The following is a 10,948-nucleotide window of genomic DNA, read 5'->3' on the forward strand; positions in this document are numbered from 1 at the left end:
TGTTCCACTATATAGCTTAGCCTCCTCTGGAACCCAGGATTCTCCAGCTTCAGACACTACAGTTGTTTAATTTACAGGTTTATGTGTATGCGGGCATGCACGTGTGCGTGCACACATGCACATCCACACGCACACATGCATGCGTGCTTTCTCTTCCCTCTGAATGAAGCTAGTAACTTGCAGATGTTCTGCAAGTCCCAGTGCCCTCAGCTTCCTTAATGCTCCTAGCACTGAATTCCCACTGGGGTGTTACGTACAGAAACACAGGCTGTCCTCCCTGGCACTCTTTCTCTCTGTGATTTAGGCCTGATAAAAATTTGCTGACACGTGAGGAAACATCTCTTGTTGGTCCCTTCCTTTTTTCACCACATCTAATCTATGATCACGTGTTACCCACATTTTACCCACCACGTAGCCTCAAGCCTTCCTTTTGCCAATGCCGTTGACATCCTAGCTAGTAAGTGCTAGCCGCCATCAGCACCTATTGGCAGAGCATCCGGATGGTCCCACTTGACTTGTACCCTTGCAATCCACTCTAAACGCATCACCAAGAGAAACCCTATAAAACCATTAAATGAACCATACATATCTTCATGAATTTCAAATCCTGTAGCGTTAGTGACTTCTTAGCATTTTCAGAATAAAGTCTCTTTGTGCTGGCATTCAGGATCTTCTGCAACCTGACTCAATGTCTCCTCTCTAGGAGGCCACCCCGCAGCACTATAGAAGAGGTGACTCTCACGTCCATTACTATCCATGAGAAGAATGAGTCAGAACATCAGGCTCTTTGCTGGTTATGTGAGCTGTGACTTCTCTGGACTTCAATTTCTTCCCATGCAAAATTACATGTCTTTCTTTTTTAAGGATTTATTTATTTTTATTTAGTATGTATGAGTGTTTTATTTCCATGTATGTATGTGTACCACATGAATGGCTGGGACCTATGGAGGTGAGAAGAGGCCATCAGTTGTGAGTCACGTGAAGGTTCTGTGACGTGAACCCAGATCCTCTGTAAGAGAAGTCAGTGCTTTGAACCACTGAGTCCCAAAATGACGTTTCTTAATGATCTGTCAAAGGAAGGAACCAAGGTACATCTTATAAAGAGCAAAGAACAGTGCTGTTCCACAGAAAGCACTCGGCAAAGCCATCACTGCAACCAAGCCCACTGCCATTTCCTCAAACTTCCCCATTGCTCTCAGGACCAGTAACATGTTCTCATTGCCGCTTATGTCCCTGTTCCTCATGTCCAGCTCTGTGCGTGGTCACCTACTATGCTAAATAGCTTTTATTCTCAGCCTGGAACAATGCAGAGTAACCTGGGAAGAAGGAACTTAATTGAAAAACTGCCTTGGTCAGACTGGCCTGTGGCCATGCCAATGAGAGACCGATTTCATTGATGACTGACCATGAGCGGTACTGTTCTCAAGCAAGAGGTACTGGGCTATGAACGCCAGCTAAGCAAGAGCCAGGGATCAGGCCAGTAAGTAGTATTCCTCTGGGATTTCTGCTTGAGTTCCTGCTCAGACTTCCCTCAATGATGGACTGTGACCCAGAAGGATAAGTCAAAGAAAACCATTTCTTTCCTAAGTTGTGTTTGATGGTCACATCAACAGAAAAGTAAAAAAGAACAACAACTTCTCGTGTGTGTGTATGTGTGCGTGTGTGTGTGCATGTGTGTGTGTGTGTGTGTATACACACCACAGGCATACATAGGCTAGGGAACCCAGAGCTTCTCTTCCATCTCCTTCCCAGAGTTCCGTGTGAGTAGTGGCCTTGCCAGATAAGCCTTTTACCATCTGAACAACGGGTTCCTATTGCTGTGAGCAGACACCATTACCAAAAGCAACTTGGGGAGAAAAGACTGTCTTTTCTTACCCTTCCATATCACAGTTCATCATGAAAGGAAGTCAGGGTGGGAAGCAGCAGAGCCTTGGAAAGGGAGCAGATGCAGAGGCCAAGGAGGAGGGTCGCTTGCTGACTTGCTCCTCACAGATTGCTAAGACGGTTTTCTCTTTATGGCACCCAGGAGCACCAGTCCAGGATTGGCACCCTCCACATCCATCACGAATTAAGAAAATGCCCTACAGGCTGATCTTATAGAAGCCTTCGCTCAGTTAGGGTTCCCCCCTCAGATGACTATCTTGTGTCACATTGACATGAAATGAGTCGTCACAGTCATACACACAGGTGTATCTTCATTGACCCCCTTGCCTCCAAGGAGATGCTTAGCATGTCAAATAGGGAAGACTCTTGTTCCTTTGATCCAGATGATTTCTTTCCTTTCTAGGGCACGTGTGCTCAAATGGTGGCTTAGCCCAGATTCCACAGAAAGCAGTGGAACCGGTCTTCTAGCTTCTAAAATGTGCTATTCAGGGAAGTCAAGAAAAGAAAAAAAAAGGAACGAGACGGGTATGGAGGAAGAGCAGATACTGGATCCATTTCCTCACTAGCTGTCCAATGTTTTCAAGCCCAGTTGATTGCCAGGCCCCCTCGACTTCTCTTCTGAGAAAGGTCGTATGAGTGACAGCATTTTTGAGCAGCATGTTCTGGGGAAGAGGGAGAAGTCCATCCTCTATCCACTGACACAGGCACTAGATTGTACACACATAGATGCTGAGCTGTCCGCTGCTCCGTGGTATAAGGCAAGGCTAGGGCTGAGGGGGTGAGCTGACAAGAGAGCCTTTACCTAGTAGCAACAATAGTGTCGGGACTGTCCGCGACTTGGTTCTGTAACCATGGGAACAGCACAAACCAGCCAAGCACAAATCAGGGATGAGGCTAACCTGAGTGTAGCAAAGATAGATAAGAAAATGAGAAAGCGTCTGAATGGATTGTTCTAGAATGGCAAGTATGAGACACACAGGCTCACCACTCCTGAAACCTGTATTCATGTCAAATATCTTCAAATCTCTAATAGTATTTTGTCGGACTGAACCAAAGTACCATCTCTAAGCCTTTCTCAATCCATAGAGGCAACATATTCAGTAAGATTTGATACACGTCCAGGGCAATAAAAAAAAATAAAAACTCTGGCAGTAAAAAATTCTTCCGATAGATTAACTCAACGTATCTCGGCAAATTTGCAAGATTCACTAAAGGAAGATAATTAACTTCTGTTCCAGAAACAGAAAACTGAAACTGGGAGAGCCTCATGCTTTAAAGCAAGGGGGCGGGGGGACATGAAGGACAAGAAAAAAACTTCATGCCTGGGTTTATGTCAAAGTCTCATATGCAAAAGAGCATCTACACACACTGCAACCAAGACAACTCAGAGCCACACAATTTTGCTAATTCAGAAAGATAGACATATTTAATACATTTCTTAAATAAATAATTTTTTAAAAGTATTTTTGTCACTTTATTTCTGAATCATACTCTGGAAAATAGAAATGAAACCCTAGAAAAAAGAAGCAACCGGGAAGCAAACAAAGGCAGCCAGAAAAAAAAAGTCTTAAAAAAATCAATCCTGCAATGATAAAGACAAAAATGCAGCATCGAACTAATGGAAATTATTTCTGGTAATGGAAAAAGCTGCAGGAAGGAAGTCTTTCCTCACCTTCTCCATCTAGCCCAGTTCTGTGGTTTAGATGTCAGTTCCCATGAGTCTCTGGATACTGCATAGTCTCTAATACTGTGCACGTGTGCAGACACACATATGCACACAGAAACACATACACGTGTGTATGCACACAGGCACACGCATGTAGAAACATGCACACAGGCACACACACAAACTCACACACACAGACACATGCACACAGAAACACACAGAGAGAGACATACATATCCACACACAGAATGCAAAGGACAGTCTTTTTAGTAACTGGATTTGGTGTACACGTTAGCAGAGCAGTGCTCACTGAGCCCTATGTTAGTTTGCAGCTAACACGTGTTAAAATAGCACACACTGCTGGGCGGCGGTAGCGCATGCCTTTAATCCCAGCAGAGGCAGAGGCAGGCGGGTCTCTGAGTTTGAAGCCAGACTGGTCTACAGAGTGAGTTCCAGGACAGCCAGGGCTACACAGAGAAACCTGACTGGAACAAATAAAACAAACAAATGAAAACACATGCCTACTTCATAAAGCAAAGCCTCCAGTAGAGACATTTCTGATCTGAAGGAAAAACACCCACTATGGTGTGGTTCAAAGTCAGTGTGCTGATTTTTGCCATAAGATCTATATTCACTATAAAGATACATTAAGGATTCCTCTAATGATGGAGGAAGGTCATTGGCTAATAAAGAAACTGCCTTGGCCCATTTTATTGGTTAGAACATAGGTAGGTGGAGTAAACAGAACAGGATGTTGGGAAAAAGTAGCTGAGTCAGGAGTCGCCATGGTTCTCCCACTCCAGACAGACGCAGGTTAAGATCCTCCCTGGTAAGCCACTTCGTGGGCTACACAGAATATTAGAAATGGGTTAGAACAATATGTAAGAGCGAGCCAATAAGAAACTGGAACTTATGGGCCAGGCAGTGTTTAAATGAATACAGTTTGTGTGTTGTTATTTTGGGCATAAGCTAGCAGGCAGCTGGGGTGCTGGGGATGCAGCCCTGCCGCTCCTATTGCTACACTCTAAGCCTACTGAGCCCTTTTTGACTTTGGGATTTACCTGACTGGGGCAATAAGGAATGAATAAACGACAGGCAGATAGACATACAGAGAAGATGGGATCAGATGGGTCTCATGGGCTAATGGGGATGCATCAGCATTGGTCCAGAAACTGCATTTATTGTACACATTTGAGTTGAGGAGATGGGTTTACCATGTGCAGTTCTCATGGTGTCTTTAGAAGCTCTTAATGGGAGGTCCCTATAGGGGAGCAGCCTTAGGCTGGTAACTTAAATCAGGAGGAAGTTGCAGTTCAGGACAAGGAGAAGGCTTTGTCATTTCTCTGAGCCTGATCAGAAAAGGCTTTGCCATTCCCATGGGTCTGTGGCATCGGGGCCTTTAACATGGCCATGCTAAAGTCAATAGTATATATACACTCAGAACTTCATCTGCTTCCTATACCAGAACACTGAAAATACCCACCCAGATGACCGGAATTTAGTAGGTGTCATCCAACACTTAGCAAGACCATGTGGAGCTGGGTGTGATACGGAGACATTAATGTGTATCTAATAAGTGCATGGGATTGTGCAAAGAACTGATTGATACAGACATGGATATACCGCTACTCCTATCCATTATATTAGCATGGCCCAAATTAAAGATTACCCAATCGCAGGTCATGGAACCAATTTGGGAAATCATGACATGAAATATTTATAAACTAAATAAGAATTGAATAAAAAAAAATACATGTGTGTTGTTTCTTAAGCCCCTGCCATTCCAGAAAGAGGGCTGTTCTTTGTGGAGCTGACGACCCAGAAGGGAACCTCAAGAGCCTCAGGTATTAGGCTCAGGGTATTATTGAGATTTCAATAATACCAACAATTCTTGTAACAATATTAATCTTAAAATAATTGAAGACCATTAGCTGTCTGAGTAGAGTGTGCTGTGGGTGTTTATGCAAAGGTCCTTGGACGCTGGTTCTTCTGACAGTGTCGGAGGAAAGCACTAAGCCAGACTTTCATTATCTTTTATATCTATTATGCTTATTTTGAAATCTGATTATTTCTACCCCTTCATTACTTTAGCCAGAATTTAAGGAAAATATGAATAAAACATGTGATGGCAAGTTATTTTCTTGTCTAAACCTCTTAGGGCAATGTTTCCAATATTTCAGTGATGAAGGATATAATCTATTCCCAATATAAATGTAGATTCTTTACTGTGTTAATTTGGTCAGATTTGGTTTCCTAGTAATTTAAACTTTTTATTTAAAACTTAAGACTTATTGACATGAATTTATTGAGGGTGTATTTCTATTTCCTTATGGTACATTCATACCTAGATTTTTAATTTTTAAAGGTGGCATAGCATTTTTAGAAAAATAGATGGAACTAGAAATCAGTATGTGAAACAAAACAGGCAGGATTCAGAACATAATGTTTTTTCTCATACATGGAATCTAGGTGTGTGTACGTGTGTGTGTGTGTGTGTGTGTGTGTGTTCAGGGCAAGAAACTAGAAAATAGACCAGAGAAGGAATCAGGAAAACACATTAGTGAGGGCAGGATAGAGAGAGCAATAGAACACATAGAACATTAAGGTTGGAGTGGTGAGATGCCTCAGCAGGTCAAGGTTCTTGCCACCACACCTGAAGATCTAAGTTAAATCCCTGTAAACCGCACAGTGGAAGGGGAGAACTAACTCTGGCCAGTTGTCTTCTGACCTCCACACACGTGCTATGGTGCTGATGCGTGTGTGCGCGCATCCATGTTCATATCCCTGGGTGGGAGAGAGAGGAAGAGAGAAGGAGGAAGGGAGAGGCACCTTTAAAACCAAGCATAAGAGTAGAATGGGGACATTTGGAAGGAGGGAAGCAGGATGAAGGCAGGGTTGCCAAGGCAGGACAATTGCCAGAGGCAGGCGAGAGCAGAGCACACAGGCTGGAGAGGTAGCTCTGCAGTCAAGAGGGCTGGGGCGCTGGCTGCTCTTGTGGAGGACACAGATTTGGTTCCCAGAACCACACAGAGACCCACAGTCACCTGTAACTCCAGTTCCAGTGGACTTTGCACATTCTTCTGGCTTCCTCAATGACCTGGAATGCATGTGGTGCCCCAAGGTACATGCAGGAAAAACACTCGTGTACATAAAATAAAAACAAACAAATCCTTTTAAAAGAGTGATGTAGCTACAGATGGCATAGTGAGGTGTCTGTGTTTAAGGTCTCTTTCCTGGCTTCACTTCAAAGTACAGGGACAGCAGGACTCAGGCTAATGAGAGAGATGTTCTTTCAAGAGCTCTTACCCTAACTTTAAACAAACTTAGCACATTGTTCCCATGACAGCGACAGATATGATTACTCCCAATGTACAGACTGTCATCTGAAGTTTAGGGAGATCATCAACTCTTTGAAGAACACACTGCAGGTGATCAATAAGGCCTAACCTTTTTCCACTATTAGCCAAGAATGGCGTGTTCTGCTTTTTCTAAATTCTGGCCATTTGGTGGAGAGGGGTACTTTTTATTCATTTTTGCTTCCCTGTGAATTACCACCTAATGGTTATTGCAATAGTGTTTAATAAGCGATGTGTTATCCCTGGGCACTGGAATTAGCATCATTACTCAGAGATGGTAAACAGAAGCTTGCATTTGTGCACCGCCTGCAGCTGGAAGCATCAATAAAAGCCTGAGGTGGGAGGAAGAGATGAATGCACAGGCTCGAGTCAGAGGCAAGGGATGCAATTTGATGTGGGGAATTAAGAAATTCTGCCTAGACGTGCAGAGGTGCCCAATTCTTCAAGACTCTGAGGCTGAACTGCCCAGTTATATTTCTCACATGGCTTGTCTTTCCTTCACGGAGCACAAGACGCATGAACCTTGCCCTTCACATCCATAACTCTTGCGCCTACTCTGGGGTGCTTGGCATGCAATATTCTAGGAGCAATGTGCTATGAGTCTCTTTGACAATGGTTGCTTGAGGCCCAGAAATTTTAATCTGCATCCACAAAATAAAGACATTTAAATTTAGAAACTTATGAGCAAATGTCAAAACAACGGAAAGACTGGGGAGTGAGAAAGTGCAGACACTGGCCTCCAGCCTTCAAGATGGCAAAGGCAGTCAACATACATGATAGGGAGACATTGCTACTAAAGGCACATGCACTAACCCCACGCCCAGTGGAAAAGAGAGGCCTGTCATAGATCCTAGGCATGCTGGTAGAATGGGTGACATGGATTAAAGAGCATTTATATCTGCTTTTCTGGTGGCATTTATGATTTTGAGACTTCAGTATAAAAATGCACATTGCTTTTTATTATTTGTGTCCCATGCTATGCTCTGGGGTTGGACATGAAATGGTTTCCCTCCTCTGGTATCTTACAAAGAGTGATACATAATGACAATAAGAAAAAAAAAAACCACTTTCTAGGATCATATGATTAGTTCTGACATGAGGGAAATTGCTTCATTGCCAGAAGTAATTCCTGAAATTGCAAGCATCTTCCCTTCATAAAATTAATAATATGCCCAGCTTTGTTCCCTCTTGTACTCCACTGTGTACAGACTGCAACCTCCTCTTGCCACCATGGAAGGCCACATTCTTAAAATAACATTTCTTTCTTTCTAAAACAATGGCTTTCAACCTTCCTAATGCTGCCACCCTTTAACAGTTACTCATGCTCTGGTGACCCCCAACCATACAATTATTTTTTCGATACTTCAAAACTATAATTTTGCTACTGTTGTGTACTGTGATGAAGATATCTGATACTCGGGATATCTAATATGCAACCCAAAAAGTGGGTGTGAGCCACAGGATGAGAAGCACAGTTCTAAAATATATGAAGACATGTTTTAAAGGGTCACGGCAGTTTCTGAAACATGCATCCACCTGTTCTTTTTATCCTGCCAATACTTGTAAAGTACTAACAGTCAGGCATTTTCTCGACTCCAAGACCATGATGCTTGGGTAGGATGGCTCTAAATGAACAAAATGATTTTGAGGGTAGTGTGTGTCTGGAAGGAAATGAAGCAAGGCAAAGCAGTAGAGAGATGGGTCCTTCCTAAGGGGCACTCAAATAAGGGCTCTGTAGAAACATCTGAGCTGAGAGTTGTGTGACAAGAAGTCACCTCTGCAGGAAGAGAAGCAGAAGGAAAGGCACTGCCTGGAACATGCCTCTGAAGGGCTCCAGTGAGGTCTGTACATGGAAGTGTGCTGTGGAGTATTATTTTAAAATGTGTGACATTTGCTTTAATGATGCAAAGATGTGTTGCATTCTTTTATGTTGCATTTGTTTAACTCTGTGAAGCTGTGTTACTTTGCCTGTCCAAAACACTTTGCCTGATTGGTCTGATAAACAACTGAACAGCCAATAGCAAAGATGAGAAAGGATAGGTAGGCTTGGCAGGCAAAGAGAATAAAAGAGGCAGAGAATCTGGGAAGAAGTAGGAGCAAGAACAAGGAGAGGAAAATGATAGGGGCCAGCCACCCAGCCACACAGCAAGCTATGGAGTAAGACTGAAAGCAAAATTTACAGAAGTAAGAAAGGAAAAGCCCAGAAGCAATAATAATATAAGACTCTGTGTGAATTTATTTGGAGCTGGGTAGCAGGGTCCTCAAAGAGTAAAAGAGTAAAAAACAACCAGAACTGAGATCAGGCAGTGGCAAAAGAATGGTAGATTCAACCTTGGATGCAGGACTTGATTTTCAAATGTTATACTAGTGACGGGGAACCATTAAAGGTTTAAAGTCACGGAGCAACGAGTTCCAAGGGCTTGATGTCATGGACCATGGTGGGCAAAAAGTGGATAATAATATATTTTAAACATGTGGATTCTTTACAGAGAGTACAGGTCAGTCTTTGCCAGTGTGAGGAAGTGAGATTAAGAACATAGTGCTGGCTGTGTAGTATTCTGCCTGGAACCAGGGAGGCTGTGCCAGAGAAGAAAAAGAAGGTTCCTGCTTTGCCAGAAATGTTAAGAATAAGGGAAGGGATTTTACAGAGCTGAAAGTAAAGAGTCTGCAGAAGAAGTTTGCTCTGAAAGCAAAGAGAAAGGAAGAAGCTTAGGGGTGAAAAGGCAAAGCCCTATGAATACAGAGTGATGTATCGGACTGAAATCCAGATAGCTAGTGTGGTAATAAAAGCTGGGAAAGTCTACATGCCTGATATTTGTCATCAGAATCCAAGGAATAGGTGGTGTAAGCCCAAACGTCCACAATACTGCAGCTTCTCCGTCTTCGTCAGATCTTCCATTGTACCTCTGTTGAGCTCAACGAGGTGTCAATTAATGTGCTGAGGATTGTGGAACCATATGTTGCATGGGGGTACCCCAACCTGAAGCCAGTAAATAAGCTCATATACAAATGAGGCTATAGCAAAATCATTAAGAAGCAAGTTGCCCTGACAGATAAGTCCTTGATTGCTCCATCTCTTGGTGAATACGGCATCATCTGCATGGAGGATCTAATTCATGAGATCTACAGTTGGAAAGTGCTTCAATGAAGTGAATAACTTCCCATGGCCCTTCGGATTGTCTTCTCTATGAGGTGGAATGAAGAAAAAGACAGCATATTTTGTGGAAGGTGGAAACACTTGCAACTGGGTAGACCTGAGAAGAGGATTATTGTGGAGATAACTAGGGTCGTCTGTGGTATTTTTGCAATCTGGTCCGTTAATAACCAGTGAGAACTTGGGGGGGGGGGAGCACAGAGTGCTGGGCTGAGCATCAAGAATGAAACCTTCGCTAGGCTACCAACATGCTGTGTGCTCCGAGGCACTCCACTGAGCCTACTCCAGTCCTGGATTCTCCATGTAAAACGGGGATAACGATTCCTCCCAGAATCTCAGTGAGAATTAAATGAGGCATCGCACAAACCGCATGGCAATGCTGGTGGCTGGTGCCTTCTCAGGGTACAAACTGCTGTTGCTACCATCAGCATCATTACGTGGCAGAGAGTGAAGGATGAGCTAAGGAATCAAGCAACGACCCCGGGCACTCAGACTACAAAGGAGTCTATGGAGAGAGGGCAGCTGTTATCTCGGAGTACTCCGTGTCTGGTCGGGGGAGGTCTGCCCATAAAACTTACGTCTTGACATTGGTAGAATCTGAATTCTAAAAAGAGAGTTGTCACACCACTGGAAAAATCCAGCTGCTCACAAGCAAGACTGAATTAATAAGTGCAGTGCAGTCGTGTAAGAAAATACTTCAGAGACACAAACAATGAGTGGCGGGCTCGCCCAGCACCAAAGATGAGCTGCAGAAAAGTGTTTATGAGAAAAAACTAGGCAGAAGAGATGACAAGCTGTGCAAGTTTTTGTTTAAACCAAATGCAAGAACAGTCGAGACTAATTTTGGTCTTATAATGTCTGCTGTACCTTAAGTTGTTTATATATATA

At 43.4% G+C, this 10,948-nt stretch overlaps 1 protein-coding gene and 1 pseudogene across 1 annotated transcript in view; one reads left to right on the forward strand and one right to left on the reverse strand.

The window, feature by feature from the left end:
• Fhit (fragile histidine triad diadenosine triphosphatase) overlaps positions 1–10,948 on the reverse strand; it is a 1,394,727-nt gene that overhangs the window by 1,135,360 nt on the left and 248,419 nt on the right. The gene's annotated exons all lie outside the window — the stretch shown is intronic.
• Positions 1,407–10,187, forward strand: LOC126513039 (60S ribosomal protein L7-like; annotated as a pseudogene).

The sequence above is a fragment of the Alexandromys fortis genome, unplaced genomic scaffold (assembly GCF_014885135.2).
Source record: "Alexandromys fortis isolate MF-2015 unplaced genomic scaffold, M_Fortis_MF-2015_v1.1 scaffold_123, whole genome shotgun sequence".
NCBI classification, from domain to species: domain Eukaryota; kingdom Metazoa; phylum Chordata; class Mammalia; order Rodentia; family Cricetidae; genus Alexandromys; species Alexandromys fortis.